We start from the raw sequence: 17,569 nt of genomic DNA, 5'->3' as shown, positions 1-17,569 counted from the left end.
AGAGCTATCTCTCTCTCTCTCCATGCTCACCAATCCACTCCAAATTCTAAATTCTAGAGCCATAATCAGAATCTGTCTCATAAATGGAGGTCTCCTTATAAAGCAACCTTTGGGATAATGTGGTGGAACTGACCAAAAGGGCACAACAAAAGAGAAGATAGAGAGCTTTGTTTGAGTATATTTATCAGCTTCTAGAGAGAGAAAGAGTGGAGAGAGAGACTTAGCATAGCAACTCAAAGCAAACTTTTTCCTGCCTCACCATCACAGCCACTTTTTGTAATGGGTACTAAAAGAATGATTATTTTTGTACTACTAATCCAGTGATCTAGGAAGATGTGGAAGATCAAGTTTGGAGAGGGTGCAAATGAACCTATGTTGTTCAGCACAAACAACTTCCATGGGAGGCAGACATGGGAGTTCGACCCAGATGCAGGTACCGAGGAGGAGCGAGCAGAAGTTGAAGCTGCTCGTGAGCATTTCTACCAAAATCGCTTCAAGATCCAGCCTAGCAGTGACATCCTATGGCGTTTTCAGTAGGATTAGCCCGTTTGGGAATCTGGCTTGGTGGGATTGGGAGCCATCTCGCAGGAGGACCCATCTCGCAAGACTGGGAGCCTGCCGTCATCAGGACCCCAATTTTCCCAGTTTTTCGCAAGCAAACTGAGGCTGCTCCGGCGAGAGTTCTAGAGGAAAATAGAGCTGGAGTGGCGGTCAACGCAAGTCAAATAGGATCAGTGCCGCCATTCTGCCATGGCGGTCCAGTTCAAATTCAGAGGCTCCGTCAACTTTGAATCCACCGCCATCAATGGCCACGCCTCCATCTCCGTTCGTGATCTCAAATCCAAGATAATTCGCCATAAGAACCTCAACCTTTGCCAAGACTCCGAACTCGTCTTCTCTGACGCCGTAACCGGTTAAGGTGCTTGACGACCTAGATCCTCAGCAATGGCATCGAGGAATAGGTGGCTTCAGATTCCTGAAGGTTGGGACTCCTCTGTCTCGACCTCGCCGACAACAACCTCCGGGGACTCTTTCCGGACAATCTCATGCACTCCAGCTCTCTCTAAAGGTTCTTGCGGCTCTGTGTTTCTGGTTTGCTACAATCTGCATCGATCAAGATGGTGCTTCAGAACGATACCGATTTGCTTCACCCACCAGCTGAGCTCGAAAAGAGGAAGCACAAGCTCAAGAGGCTTGTGCAGACGCCCAACTCTTTTTTCATAGATGTTAAGTGCCAAGGATGCTTCAGCATAACAACCGTGTTCAGTCACTCGCAGACAGCTATGGTGTGTGGGAATGCCAGACAGTGTTGTGCTAGCGTACTAGAGGCCAAGCCAGGCTTACCGAGGGTTGTTTTTTCAGAAGAAAGGGGGACTGATGCTGGTACTTTGATCGTATTTACTTGTATTTGGCAAATTGCAAAAGAGCTTTGCGGGGATGATTTACGGAGTTGCCTCCCAATGGCGACCGTCAGATTGCTGATTCTTAAATTTCAATAGTCGTCCTCTCACGCCACTGCTAATGCCACCCCGCAACTGGAACTGTTCCTCCTTGTCCTCCACCTTCATTGCCACTAGCTAGATCACTTTTCAGGTCAGATCGAGATGATTCTTAAAGCCCAGAATGGGCCCAAGACCGTTGCCCGGTTTGAGGAGTACAAGGAGCCTGTGAAGGCGCAGTGCATCGCAGACAGAAACGAGATCATGCAGTTCCACTACCTCGGTCCCACTAGCTCTAGCGTTACGGTGTACGACGCTTGTAGGGGAATGTGGGGGTTTCATGGGAAAAAGAAAGAAAAGCAAAAGTAAGAAAAAGAAAAATGAGGAGGATATATCTTGACCAGGCTGCACATGTTCCTACTTTTTCTAAAGAAACCAACTGGAAAGCAAGATATATTTTGACCAGGCTGCACATGTTCCCACTTTGAAATCTCAACTTGACCAACGAAAAGCTGTTGTTTATAATCTTGTGTCTAATACACGGCTTTTAGAAAGCAAGATACAGGATGCAGGATACCCTCAAAGCACGTGCTTAGTCTGCGAAGATTGTAACTAAAATGAGTGAGATGGTGGGAAACGTCAATACAAGTAGTGCTATCTCAACTTTTGATAAGATGGAAGAGAAAGAAATTACCTTTATTTCGTCAAAAATAAGAAAGAGTAGGGCCGAAGTGACAGCAATAAAGGAAGACAATGACAGTTGTGATGCTCATTAGAGAAGCATAGATAATTGCGATGGTGATGGCATATAGAAAAGGGAATTATGGGCGTCACCCATTGAAGGGTCGGATTTTATTTTTAAATGATGTGACTTATTGTTCTTATCTTTCGGAGACATCTGTATAAACCCCATCAGAGGGTAATAAAAAAAAAAAAAAAGGGCAAGCCAAAAATAATGCGTTGGAATGTTATGTGGAGGGCCAAGGCCCATATGCCCAAAAGAGCCTGGCCCTATGGCTTCAAGTTTATTCGGCACTCTGCCACTATTATCACCAACCATGTGATCAAAAGTACTCCCAGTACTCCAAAATAATTCGGCACCCTGCCACTATTATCACTAACCAGGTGATTAAAAGTATGCCCAGTACTACAAAATTATTCGGTAACCTGCCGCTATTATCACCGACCAGGTGATTAAAAGTACGTCCAGTACTATAAAAATTATTCGACAACCTGCCGTTATTATCACCAACCAGGTGATCAAAAGTACGTCCAGTACCCCAAAATTATACATGAGCATTACTCATGTCAATCATACATAAACATTCATGAGCATTATTCATGACAATTATACATAAACATTCATGACCATCATTCATGTCAACATTCATGAGCATCACTCATGTCAACATCCATGAGCATCACTCATGTCAATCTGCTTCGAAAACTTCATTTACAGAGCTCCAAATTCGAGAGCTCCAGCTTCAAATTCGATAGCTCCAGCTTCAAAAGCTTCAGTTACAGAGCTCCAACTTTGAGAGCTCCAGCTTCAAAAGCTTCATTTACAAAGCTCTAACTTCAAAGCTTTACTTACAAAGCTTCACCTACAAAGCTTCAGTGCAAGGTATACAAATACCACCTCCGAACAACCGCCACTTCGGCCCATACATAGATTGAATTTGAAGTCTCCAACCAACAACCAACAGCCTCGTAACATGTGCTACTTCTAATTAAGCATCATTTCAGATTGAGCACCACCTCATATTGAGCATCAGTTCAAGGCGACATCTAGTTACTTCGGCCCACACATGGACTGAATTTCAAGTCTCCAGCCAAAAGACTCTCTTAACTGTTTTCTTTATGAAATGATGGACATTGGAAGGGGTATTTGCAAGAAATGTCTTGCAAGTGTCAAGAACACACCTTTCGAAGGTGTTGTAAATTGTTCTTGAATAGTTCAAAACAATTGGTTCTTCTACTTGAATGCTTGATTCCGTATTAGCAACTATGTTTTACAATCGTTGTAAAAGTGTGACTAATAAGAAGTAGAAGACATATGAGAGAAGAAAAGGTGCTTCACATTCGGAACGTGAATAAAATATAGATCTCTGCGAAAGCAGATAGTACTTACTTCCTCATATGAACTACCAAAGAAATTGGAAAAACCAAAGATTGTCTTTACATTCCAATTTTAAGGAACTTAATTCCGTCACTATGGTAGAGATGGATGAATGTTTTGTTTGACAAAACATTGTTCTTTATTAGTCAATGATTGGATTATAGTAATCTAATTGATTGTCTCTATAGTAGAGATGATATGGTAGTGTTAACTGTTTAGAATATAACGATGCTTAAAACCCAAAAGGTTGCAAGATAGTGACTAATCCCAACTGAGTTGTGATACCTCTAAAACATAAATTACGAGTTGGTCATAGATGGATGCTTTGGATCGTTAGATCCGGATCCAATACCTTCTTGTTAAAATTGTATAGAGGTGAAATGTTCGAATCTTTATTCTTTTGGAAAGAAGAAAGAATCACAAAGTTGTTGAGGTTAATTCACTTAGATGTTAGTGGCACTTGTCCACAACATAATACTACTCATGTTGGATGACATTCACTGAAGATCACTCTCAGTTGGACTATAGTTTATTTTTGAATAAACACAAGTCCGAATACTTTGTAAAATGTTTCAAAGAATTCAAGAAATGTAAGTTGATGAGTAAGACATCTAAAGTATTTACCTCCTTAGATTTGATCCAAGGAAAAGTAACACTTTAGATGAGTTTCCTTGAAAGATATCAAGGAAAATAGCATCATAAGATAATGAATTTCTCCATTAGGAGAAGAACGAACTCGAATAAGATTTAGTTCGTTAGATGTTATCTATTACCCATATATAGGATATATACTTCTAAGATAATATGATTGTCAATTAGAAAATCTTCCAAGATTTTCATGACTCCATAAGATGTAGTTGGAAAGAAAGACAAATCTCAAGCATGTTAAGATTTGGGGTTGTGTGCTAATAAGCAATATTTGTTTTATAACAATCTTGTGGGATATCCTTAAATTAACTTTTGGATATCGCTTCTATAAACCAACTAACAAATGTTGTTTTGTTGGGTAGTTCATTGTAATCCTACAATGTGATTTGCCTAAGAGCAAATGAACGAGAGATAGAACTCAAAGAATGGGTTCTTTGAGAGACAAGAAAGTAATCAACAAATATAACAACCTAGTTCCTATACCACAAGCTCCAAGGTAGTCAAGAAGGATTTACAAACCGTCTCAGTAGAATGGTTTGAACTTTATGACTATGTCATAGAGTTGCACCTCTTAATTCGAAAGAAATAGGAATGAAAATCCTTATGACTACATTGAGTGTATATACAATATATACTCAAGGAAATGGTAAAGTACCATTTGACCCGAAATAATGAAACCTTCATAGCTAATTAGTAGCTTAAGGTGACTACAATCAAAGAGAATGGTTGACTTTGAAGAAACCATATTTGAGATAGTCTTGGTTTCAATTAATTCGAAGATTGCTAGCTACAACTAAATGGTGATTCAATGTTTGGACATAATATGGGTTTCCGACACCATTATTAAGATAGTCTTGATAATATATGTCTAAAACTATAAATCACAGGACATGTAAGTTGTAGAGATCCATCCATCATGAATCTTAGCAAGCTAGTGGGAGCTATAAGCATCTTATGAGAAAAGGATCAAATCATTTGATTTCTCATAAAGATGTAAATGAATCTTTTGTTAACTAGGTTTACAAAAGATTAGTGGGAGTTTATCATGTTCCTAAAATTTAAATATATGATATATTAATTTTGGAAATGAAAAGAATACTTCTTCGTTAAAGTTATGACTTTAAAACATTATACGAAGATAGAATGTATATGGGAGACATAGTCTATATACATGGGATGGAAATCTATATTGATAGATTTTAGGATATAATTGGATTATATCAAGCCCTAAATATAGACAAAAGATGATAGGAAGTTTCTCATATGATGATGAACTTTAATCAAAAGGACAACTCTAGTGAGACTAAGAAGTTGCTCTTCTCAAAGAGAACGTACTCTTTGACTCCCAAAGAAATAATGCGTAAATAGAATCCTTTATGCATACGCAGAAAGGTGATTTATGTATTTCATATTGTATGAAAAACATTGATATGAGTTGTACCTAGAACGGTACAAGACGATATCAGTGCAAGCCCAGGATCAGAACCATGGCAACTGTCAAGTGAATCCTTAAGTATTTAAGAAATACTAAAGGATAGATTCCTCAAAGAATGTGGAAGAATTAGAGTAACGTATAGGAAGCGTAAATGTATTAGATTATGAATCTAATCCATCATTGGATGTTTCTTCATTATGAATGAAAAGACAATCAGATATCTCTTTATTATGACTAAAGAGATATTTGGATGGAAACATTAAAGTAATGACTTTAGTGTGTTCCATTATGAATGAAAAATATATTGCCATATAGAAGCTTACAACAATGTTGTTTGGATGGGAAAGTTCATTTATGAACTCTCTATTCGGTTCCAACCAGAAAGTGTCTCTAGTGTATCGACACTACGACACTAATGGGGCGATAGCTCAAGCCAGGGAATCAAGGTCTCATCAATATCTGAACTCATATGAGAGACTGAACCACATGATTGAGAATCATGTATAATGGTGACGTCGTTATTCTCAAGGTTGCTTCTATGGATAACATATAGATATCCATTGTCTAGGCCTACTACTCAACCATTTATGAAATGACTACAGAAGAGGTATCATCACTGATGACCAAGCTGATTGGCTCTAGTGCAAATGGGAGATTGTTGGAAATGTGCCCTAAAACCAATCATATGATGATACTTTACGGACATTTCACATGTTAAACTAATCTAATTTAAATATAAAGGGCAAAAGGTTATTGTTTGAGTCGTCTCATATAAATGTTATATGCTTAAACGATAAGTCCAAGGAATATGTAATTAGGAGAATGTGATTTAAACAAGTTAGATTAATGAGACCATTCTCTTTCGTATACATATCCTAAACGTTCCTGATCATAGGATTGCCAATTGGGCATTGACAGTCCGTTAAGATCAGTACATGCTATGTCTTCTCTTAGTGAGAGTGACTAGTCTCGAGTCATTGGTGTGGTTGACACCAAGACAAGTATGTAGGTGCTCAATAGCGAATGAGTCCACTGAACACGATCAACGAGGAGTTCTCATACTCATGTCACATGAGAACTCATGGTTGGGATAATGCAAAGTAGTCCTTTGACCTGAGGCATCATAGTTGTCTTGTGGTTAAGTCCTTGATCTTTGATTGTGTTAAAGTCACTCCATTCGAGGGTGTCTACGGCATAGTTGGGGTTAAGCCACTTAGCCATGGAGGTGAGTGAATGGGCAACAAGGGATCTCTAACCTTCAAACCGTTTGGGGGAGAATACTCTATGATATGATTAAGAATCTCTGGCCAGAGTATGAATGAGATTTAGGAAGTCGTTCCAAATCTCATTCAAGGTAATCATATAAGCACATGTATCACATTGGATAGTAGACAAGAATAAACTATCAATTCAAACAATGTGGTCAAAAGTATTGTATTAGAGAAAGATTGTATTGCATTGTAATCCTAAACTGAATAGGTTCTCCACCTCTTATGATTAGCTTGGGTAACCATGATATGCTGCTAGGTGCCACTCATGGTTTGTGGAAACCCTAAATGTGTATAATCACTAAAGGGAGAATTGAAAGTAAGTTTCAATTCACAACCGATTTGAAATGGTTTTAATCGCCCACTGCCTCGCTAAAAGGAACCTAATGGATCGTACACCGTGTAAGGCAGAGATTGAAGAAACAATGGAGATGAGTAAGAATAATTAAATGGTTTAATTATTTATGGCAAGGATTAATTAATATGTTAATTAATCAAACGAATCAAGTGTTGGAAATGTGCCCTAAAGCCAATCATATGATGATACTTTACGGACATTTCACATGTTAAACTAATCTAGTTTAAATATAAAGGGCAAACATTATTGTTTGAGCCGTCTCATATAAATGTTATATGCTTAAACGATAAGTCCAAGGAATATGTGATTGGGAGAATGCGATCTAAAGAAGTTAGATTCATGAGACCATTCTTTCGTAGACACATCCTAAACGTTCCTGATCATAGGATTGCCAATTGGGCATTGACAGTCCGTTAAGATCAGTACGTCATGTGTCTTCTCTCAGGGAGAGTGACTAGTCTCGAGTCATTGGTGTGTGTGACATCAAGACAAGTACGTAGGTGCTCAATAGAGAATGAGTTCACTGAACACGATCAACGAAGAGTTCTCATATTCATGTCACATGAGAACTCATGGTTGGAATAATGCAAAGTAGTCCTTTGACCTGAGGCATCACGTTTGTCTTGTGGTTAAGTACTTGATCTTTGATTATGTCAAAGTCACTCCATCAGGAGGGTGTCCACGACATCGTTGGGGTTAAGCCACTTAGCTATGGAGGCAAGTGAATGCGCAACAAGGGATCTCTAACCTTCAAACCGTTTGAGGGAGAATACTCTATGATATGATTTAGAACCTCTGGCCAGAGTACGAATGAGATTTAGGAAGTCGTTCCAAATCACATTCAAGGTAATCATATAAGCACACGAATCACATTGGATAGTAGACATGAATAAATAAACTATCAAACCAAACAATGTGATCAAGAGTATTGTATTAGAGAAAGACCGTATTGCATTTGTAATCCTAAACTGAATAGGTTCTCTACCTCTTCTGATTAGCTTGGGTAACCATGATATGCTGCTAGGTGTCACTCATGGTTTGTGGAAGCCCTAAACGTGTGTAATCACTAAAGGGAGAATTGAAAGTAAGTTTCAATTCACAATCGATTTTAAAGAGTTTTAATCGCCCACTGCCTCGCTAAAAGGAACCTAATGGATCATACACCATGTAAGGTGGAGATTGAAGAAACAATGGAGATGAGTAAGAATAATTAAATGGTTTAATTATTTATGGCAAGGATTAATTAATATGTTAATTAATCAAACGAATAAAGTTTGTTAAAAGACCACGGGTTAGTTTTGGGCCTCAAGGCCCAATGGGCTTCGAACGTCAAGCCCATTGACTTAAGTTGTATGACAACTTAATTCACAAAGGCCCAAAAGCCCAATAAAACCCTTATGGCCGGCCATGTTAGAGAGAATGGCCTTTTGGTTCTTTAGGTCACTTATTTGAAGTGACTATATAAAGGACTTTATAGCCTAAATTCATTATGGGTTTCTTTTAGAGAAAATTGGTGAGAACTTGTCTCTCCTTTTCTCTCTAGGAGGCCGGCCCCCTTGGAGGGTGTATCTAGCAATCCCACTACTCCAAGGTCACTCATTTTCTTCATCAATCTTACCTTGGTGTGGATACTTAGAGGTTCTCAATTTTGGGAACTTGGAGAACCATATTCTTCCATCCAAATCCATAGATTTTAGATGCAAGGAATGAAGGCCCTCTCTTTGGGTGATTAGCCTTTGCTTATGCAAAGAGGAATCTACAAAGGTATAAATCTCAACTCAATTTGTTTTGAGTTGATTCTTGGTTCACCAATCTACTAGGCTTTGAATTTCATGGGTAATGTTTTGTTTTTGAATGCATGCAAGCATGATTCCGCCTTTTAATTGTTAAATGCATGCTATAGATGTTATTCAAATGAACATGTTTTCACAAAATCATCCTTCATCAAGTTCGTTAAAAGACCACGGGTTAGTTTTGGGCCTCAAGGCCCAATGGGCTTCAAACGTCAAGCCCATTGACTTAAGTTGTATGACAACTTAATGACAAATAATTCACAAAGGCCTTAAAAGCCCAATGAAACCCTATGGCCGGCCATTTAGTTAAAGGAGTGGGTTTTGGACTTATTTACAAGTTTGCCACTCCAATGAATTAAGGTATAAATATGACTTTATAGCCAAAATTCATTTTAGGGTTTTCTTTTAAGAAATTGGAGAGAACACAAAGCTCTCTTTTCTCTCAAAAGAGGCCAGCCCCCTTGGAGGGGATTAGCTAGTAATCTTTCTCCTCCAAGGTCACTCATTTCTTCATCAATCTTACCTTGGTGTGGAGACTTAGAGGTTCTCAATTTTGGGAACTTAGAGGTTCTCAATTTTGGGAACTTGGAGAACCATTTCATCCATCCAAATCCATAGATCTAAGATGCAAGGAATGAAGGCCCTCTCTTTGGGTGATTAGCCTTTGCTTATGCAAAGAGGAATCTACAAAGGTATAATTTCTCAACTCACTTTGTTTTGAGTTGAGTCTTGGTTCACCAATCTACTAGGCTTTGAATTTCATGGTTGATGTTTTGTTTTTGAGTGCATGCAAGCATGATTCCGCCTTTAATTGTTAAATGCATGCTATATAGATGTTGCTCAAATGAACATGTTTTTCACAAAATTTCCTTCACTTTTCTGCCTCCTTCAGTCTTAAGGCACTTCAAGATGCTAAGAAATCTCTAACTGAGCTATATTAGTCCAAGCAAATGACCAAGGTGTAGTATGAGTCCTTCCTCTCTTTCTTTGAGAATCTGAAGGTGAAAGAATCAGAAGCTCAGCTAGCCAAATAGAAGAGCCAAGTCGTGTTTTCACCATAATACAGACTTATTACTCTAGGATAGCTGCTCTGGCTAAGGATGTAAATCTGTGAAACATTTTTTAGCTTTTAGCTTCTGTACTTTCATAATTATTAAATAAAAATATTTTCCATTGTTCTGCTACTTTTATTGCTTATTTACAATTGCTTGTCATTTTACCCAAAAGCAACTTCTTTAAATATACAAAGAGTTTCCAGAAAACCACTATAAGTATCAAACTTCATCAATATAACAGTCTCTAGCATCCCAAAGAGTTTGGTGATACTTCTTTAGGAACTTAGCATTGATTAGATGTTTCTGTGGATCTCCTTCTAGATTTACCAAGTAATATGCCCCTTTATCAAATACTACGAGGACTGTAAAAGGTCTTTCCCAAGTAGGACTCCACTTCCCAAACCCTTTAACTTGGGCTCCCAAAGGTAGAACCACTTTCCATACCAAGTCTCATTCTTCAAAAGACTTCAATTTTAGCTTTTTATTATAAGCTCAAGCAACAACTGTTTTTTCCTTCTTAAATCTTATTTAAGCCTCAATGAGGGTGACATCTAAATTTTCTATCCTTTGACACATGGCCTGCATAAACTCATAACTATGTAGAACGAATTGGTTATATATTCTTAAAGAACTTACATTAATCACCATAAAAAGCACTGATCTTCCCCCGAATGTTAATGCATAAAAAGTAGTTCCAGTTCCTGCCCTTTTTGAAGTTTTGTAAACCCAAAGAGTATCTCCCAACTTCTTATGCCATTTTTTTGGGCTGTCTGCCACCATTATGTTGATGATACTAATCAAAATTTTGTTGCTGGCCTCTGTATGACCATTGGATCGGGGGTAATAGGGACTGGATTGGATCATCCTTATCTTGAAATTTTATGCAAACTCTTCTACATTTTTTGAAACAAATGATGGTGTCCTTTATTTGTGACAATGACTTCGGGCACCCCATACCTTAGTAGGATCTTGGTCTTAATAAACCTCTTAACAGTAGCTGAGTTAATAGTCTTCATAGCTGAAGCCTCACCCATTTGGTAAAGTAATCAGTTGCCACAGTTATAAAGATGTGTCCTTTGTTGAAAGTTGGATATATTTGCCCGATAAAGTCCATAACCCACCCTCTAAAAGAAATGGCTTTACAATCGGATTTAGAGGTACTGATGGAATGTGTTGCAAAGGACCATGCCTCTAGCATTCTTCACATCCTCTACCATAAGCCTTATAGTCTTTCTCCATATTAGGCCGTAAGTAACCATATATTCTTAGAACCATCTCTTTTTGTTCTTGCTTGATGAGCTCCATAAATTCCCTCATGCATGTCAACCATTACTCTCATTGACTCTTTCAAACCCAAGCATATCAACAGAAGCCCATCTGAGGTTTTCCACAACAAGATTTTTTTCCCATAGAACAAACTTAGTTGCCTGTTGTTTGGTCCCTTTGCAAGTAGAGAGAGAAAGATCTTTTAGGTACTGAAGGATATGAGACCTCCAATATTCTATCTCAGGCTCTTCTGTCATTACTTCCAAGTTGAATTCTTTCAAATGCTGAGATGTAGAACTTTAAAGGCTTCCCCCTTTGTGGAGGCATGAATACTAGAAGGGAAACAAAGTAGGCTTTTACTTTATCAAAATCTTCTTGGTGCTGCAGGCCCCACTCAAGCTTGTCTTGATTCTTTAACCTTAGCAAATGAGATATTGAATCTTGCCCATCAGGTTGGCAATAAATCTTCCCAAGAAATTAATCTTTCTCATTAATCTTTGCAGTTTACTTTGTTGGTAGGTGCATGTGACTCTATTATGGCTTTAGATTATTTTTGTCCACCTCAACACCTCTTTGATAGACTAAGAACCCTAAAAAGTTGCTCGATCTAACTCCAAAGACACATTTTCTAGGATTCATTTTCAATTTATGGGTTCTCATCCTCAGTAAAGCTTGTCTGAGATCTTCTAAGTGTTGCTCCTCAGTTTTCAACTTCATCACAATGTCATCAATGTATATCTCCATTCTCTACCCGATGAGGTCATGAAATATAGCATTCATTGCCCTTTGATATGTAGCACCATCATTTTTGAATCCAAAGGGCATAATAACATATTCATAAGCCCTTACGTGTCCGGGACCCCTAAATGTCGTCTTATTTATGTCCTCTTTAGCCATTTTTATCTGATTATATCCAGCATTTCCATCTATGAAAGACAGCACTTTGTGTTTTGCGATTGCATCAATGGATAGGTCAGCCATAGGCATAGGATATTTATCTTTAGGAATTGCTTTATTGATGTTTCCATAATCCACACAACATCGAATGGCATTAGTTAATACTTTTAATACAGGTACAATGTTTGCCAACCACTCTACATACTTTACAGGTCTAATAAAGCCTGCTTTCACAAATTTCTCAGTTTCTTCTTTAACTTTCTCTTCTATCTCTTTTAACATCTTTCTTGGGGCTTGTTTCACTGACTTGTACCCTTCTTTTATAGGTATTCTGTGTTTTACTATCTTAGAGTTTAATCCTAACATCTCTGTATAATGCCATGCAAAACAATCTTGAACTCATGCAAAAGATCAACTATTTTAGCCCGATATGTAGGTTCTAGCATACCACTAAGTTGTATTGGCCTCGGATCCTCCTTAGTCCCTAAATTATGGTTTCTAAGGGGTTTTAAACTTCCAGTGCTGGTTTGTCGGGCTATGTAAACGAAAACTCCATCGTCTTTAGGGCTTCGAGCACTTTATCGGGCCAATCTAGGTCATATTTACATTTTTCCATGTGTACAGCAGCTCTTATACCCTCTTTAAAAAACTTTCCTTCTTGATTATCTTTTGTGCAAGATTTTCCTTCTATCTACCCTGCCATTTCTTTGGCTGAGCATTGCTTAATTTCCTTTCTTTCCTTTTCTATACTGTAACTGTTTTTTTATTAAGGACCTGACTACTATTACTTGGTCTTTCTTCTTTTGGTATGTCATCATTGGTGGTTGTTGGCTCGGATGATGTGAGGCTTGTCCCATTCCTTCTTAGTGAGCAACAATCCTTATTCCAAGAGCTTCTGGGCCATTACCTTGGTAGAGCGGCAGTTCTGATCGGCTCCTGAACATTGTAAAATCCCAACATTGGAGTTAGTTCATGGTAGATTCGGCCTTAGCAACATTGGATGTAGGGAGAAATTGGCCTTAGCAACTTGTTGATCGGCTCATTTAAAAGTTGGCCTTAGCAACATTGGATGTAGGGAGAAATGGTCGTGATTCGGCCTCCACTATCTCCCAGAACCCTCGCTTTATAGTAGTTGGTTCATGGTAGATAGCAACTTGTTGATGCAAGGTTGATGGTATAGACAAAATTTGGTGTATCCAATCTCTTCCTAGTAAAGCCCTATAAGTGAATTGTTATCCACTACAAAGAATGCCATCATGATTTTCTTAGACCCTAGATCCACCTCTAAAGGCAATATACCATGTGTTTTAGTAATCGCCCCAAAATAACTGAACACTATGAGGTCTGTTGGAATAAGATCTTCTTCACTTCTGGCAAGTCTCTTCATCTACTCAAGTGGTAGCACATTAACTGCTGCCCCTCCATCTATCAATATTCTTTTGAAATGAACTCCTTCTAAATGAGTTATCAAATAGATAGGTTTCAAATGGTTTGCCAAGGTTATACTTGGCTTTTTGAACACTATTTCATCCATGTAAACCCTTTCAGGCATTTTCCCATGGGATCGAGCAAGACTACCACTCTTGATTCTTCTCTGCTAGTTTCTTTAAGGTTCACAAGGGCCATCATTGGTTCTTGTGATAAATAATCTTCTTGTATCACAATTGGTTGATCAGGCTCAGCACAGAATATGGAGGACAAAACATAGGTCATGTTAACATGAAAGTTGCTAAGTCCAAGTCCCCCTTTCTTTTTCTCCCCAATTTGGAACATGAACTGATCCATCAAAGCTTATCCTTCTTCATTCAACATCAACTCTTAGGGGTGGTTCGGTATGGGATCTCATACCGAAACCCTTGTCCCGATTCCCAAACCGAAATTTTCGGGAATCCCAATTTCAAAACCGATCCCAAACCAATTTTCGAGAATCCCGAAATAGTTTCGGGATTTCGGGACAAATCGGGAATCCTGAAATGGTTTTGGGCTTTTGGACTAAAATTTGACATATTATGCTTTTGGGCTAAAATTCAACCTTTTATATTGAAAAATTGACATATAGGCAGACTCAATCTGCCAATTTGTTTCTACTAATCTGTGCACACAAATCTGCCAATCAAATGGCAAGGCCCAGTTAGTCTCTGCCTATTTGTTTCTGCCTATTCAAAAGCAATCTGCTAATCTGAAACGTTAATATGTGCTTGAGTAAACTAGTGCAATTATCTATAATCATGCTAGTCCCCAAAATTACGTCTAAAACGTTAATACATGCTTGAGTAAACTTCTGTACATATATAATATAAATATTATAGATAGATGTAAAGTTTTCTCAAGCAAATTGTAACTTATAATATATCCATGTATCCATCTATCAATCTATTGTGTTTATTCTACATCTATGTATCCATCTATCAATCTTCTGTGATTTAAAAATTCTGCATATGTTCCACTATCTATCTTAGGGCTCCTTCCTGTATACGGTCCATCATCGATTTCCAATGCTCCTTCAGTATTTCAATTTTCACTATTGTAGGTAGATGATGTTCCCCTTAAAGATGTGCTCCTATATATTTAGAAATTAAATAATATATATATATATATATATATTTTTTCTGGTTCGGTTTGGGAATACCGAAATCCCAAAAACTTGAGACCGATTCCCGTACCGAAATTTCAGGATCGGTTCGGTTTTGGACACCGAAATTTTCGGGAATTTCGGTTTGGGATTTTTTTGGTTTGGTTTCGGGAATTTTTCGGTTCGGTTTGGGATTTTTGGGATTTTTTTTCCAACCCTATCAACTCTAGTGCCTTATCTCATTCTCCTACTGGATTTATATTAAAATCAAGTAGTTGCTCTGGGGTCCCAAAAGGAATGCACCCTTGTGAGGGTAGGGGTGCAACCATTTCAAGAGACATAGTCCCAGAACGAATAGGCACTAGGTTCCACCCTGGTATGGGTACCATCATCGTGCTTTCCTGCATTCTTCTCAATACCTTGTATTTCCCAGGGTGAGGTGTCTGAGAAACATGTTATCCCTCTCCTTCTGCCCTACTATTAGCCCTTTCTATCTCTTTCTTAATTCTCCAGCTTGGCTGCCTCTTACTTCCTTAAACAAACTTTTCCATTTTAATGTTCTTAGAGGCTTCTGATAGTGTGGGAAGTTTTAGTGAATTCATATGACCTTTGTGTTGTCTCTGAACCCTTCTTATCATGGATGCCCATATCTCTCTCACAAGCCTCCCATCATTCCCTATCACATACCATTTTTGGCCCATTTGGGCTGAATTCACCTTGGTAACTGGTGGCATTGGGTTTATGTTTCTTTCTATTCTTCCTAGTCTGGAGCTACCGTGACCAGTGGACTGAGGCACTCGAACATCCTTCCAATGTGGTAACTTCCCATCCTAATCTTCTACTTCTTCTGAGGCTTCAAAATCCCTGAATACTTCTGACAAATTCTTAGGTTCCGAATCTCCTCCAAGCCTATGAAACACCATCTTAGAGGTATCTTTCTTCAATTCAGATGCTTGGAAAATAACCTTGCGGGCTTCTTGTTTCCCTTCCTTTTTCTTTTAACTAACTCTTGATCAATAATGGCACTTGGTACCGGCACTTCCAACTTACATTCACATTGGCATTTGCTACACAAGACAACTCCTTTAACCACAGCTACTTAAGGCCTATGGGGCAACCTCGTACTTCCTTCAATCGGCTTATCTGCACCTCTTCTACCTTCTCCTATATTTACAGTAGCCTTTCCTTCCCCCCTCAACCTAGTTAAGGTTTATCATATTTATTGGGCATTCGGGAAAAGGTTCTGCATCAACCATCATGTTGGCCAAGGGCTTTTCTAGCAACAACTTCCTCTTAACTATTATGTCTTAGATCCAGTCTCTGAACTGCACACTATTGGTGATAGAGTGATTGAAAGTGTAGTGGATCTTGCAATACTTATTTCCCCTTAATTCTTCATGCTTAGGCATCTTCTTGGTATTGTTGGGCCAGGTTACTTGGGCTTTTACTAGCTCTTCATAGATATCAGCAGCCTTAGTCTAGTCAAAAGTATAGGATTGATACTTTGGCGGCTTGATAAGAACAAATCCCCCATCATTCATTACAATCTTTTGAGCCTTGATTGGTTGAACCAAACTTTTCACTCTCATAGGCTTAAAAGGAGTAGTCATCTCTGCAACACACAATTTTATTCCTTCTCCCAAGCCATCATTACTTTCTCCTTTTTCCATACCATCAAACTCCAATTGTTGTATTGGTGGTTAATTTTTGTAAAATGGAGGGGTTTTAGATAAATGCTTTGTTTGCAGCTCTTCTATTAAGAACTTTTCATACTTGGTAGCACTACTATGTTTAACTATTTGCGCGACGAGCACAAGTTGGTCGCGCAGCTTTATTTCTATCGCACAAATGTCTACGCAACAGAAACTTCATCGCGCAAAATCCGTCGCACAAAAAGTGTGAAGAAAGACTTTGCGCAATAAACAATAGTGTTGATCGCAAGAAAACGGTGCAACGGTTTGGCCTTCGTCGCACAAAATTTTTAGGAACAAATGTATTCGTAGCACAAAGTGCCAGGATACATACATGGGACGAGTAATATTCGTCCATACAAACTTTGTGGGATGATAGGTTGTTCTTACGCGACGAAATCTTGTTATTTGCAAAAAGAAAAAAATATATTTTTTGAATATATTTTATTGTTTTTTTTTATTTTGTAATAAAATAATAAAATTAAATTTCAATTAAAACATGTAATGAAGAGAAAAATCATTTATTTAAATAAATAAATAATGTATGTACAAGGAAAATGTTCAAAAAGTAAGGGAGTAATAAACTAAGAAAATAATGCAGAGTATTCTACGGGTTCGTCATTCACAAGTGACTGGAAATCTTAGGGCAAGAGGGTCTCGGGGTTGGGGGACGGGCTCAAAGGTCGAAGGGGCATAATTTTGGGTATGCTCGAGTTGGAGGGGCTCGGATGTCGACAGAGGATGAATATTCGGGAGACGAATGCCGGAATGACTGAGGGCCTGTACGATCAGTGACATCTGGCTCTTATAAGAGGTGAGCTCAGTCCTAAGGTGGGCCACCTCTGCTGTCAAAGTTGTCACCTCGCCCTTTGACTGCGATGAGGAAGAGGCTCTAAGTTCCCGCCGCCGAGCATTCCTCATCCCTCTACAATACGTCCCTGGCCTCCGCCCGAGAGTCTGATCTAAGGTCTCTGTAAGGAGCTGAAACCCCGCATCCTCAGGGGGATCCACAGACTCGAGTGGAGTCT

The 17,569-nt window shown here is 38.6% G+C and overlaps 1 pseudogene; it reads left to right on the top strand.

The window, feature by feature from the left end:
* Positions 1-1,030: 1,030 nt before the first annotated feature.
* LOC126604481 (40S ribosomal protein S27-2-like) lies at positions 1,031-1,378 on the top strand (annotated as a pseudogene).
* Positions 1,379-17,569: the final 16,191 nt, after the last annotated feature.

This window comes from Malus sylvestris, chromosome 15, assembly GCF_916048215.2.
Source record: "Malus sylvestris chromosome 15, drMalSylv7.2, whole genome shotgun sequence".
Taxonomy (NCBI): domain Eukaryota; kingdom Viridiplantae; phylum Streptophyta; class Magnoliopsida; order Rosales; family Rosaceae; genus Malus; species Malus sylvestris.
The sequence above is the reverse complement of the archived record's forward strand: the minus strand, read 5'-3'. Positions and strand labels throughout refer to the sequence as shown.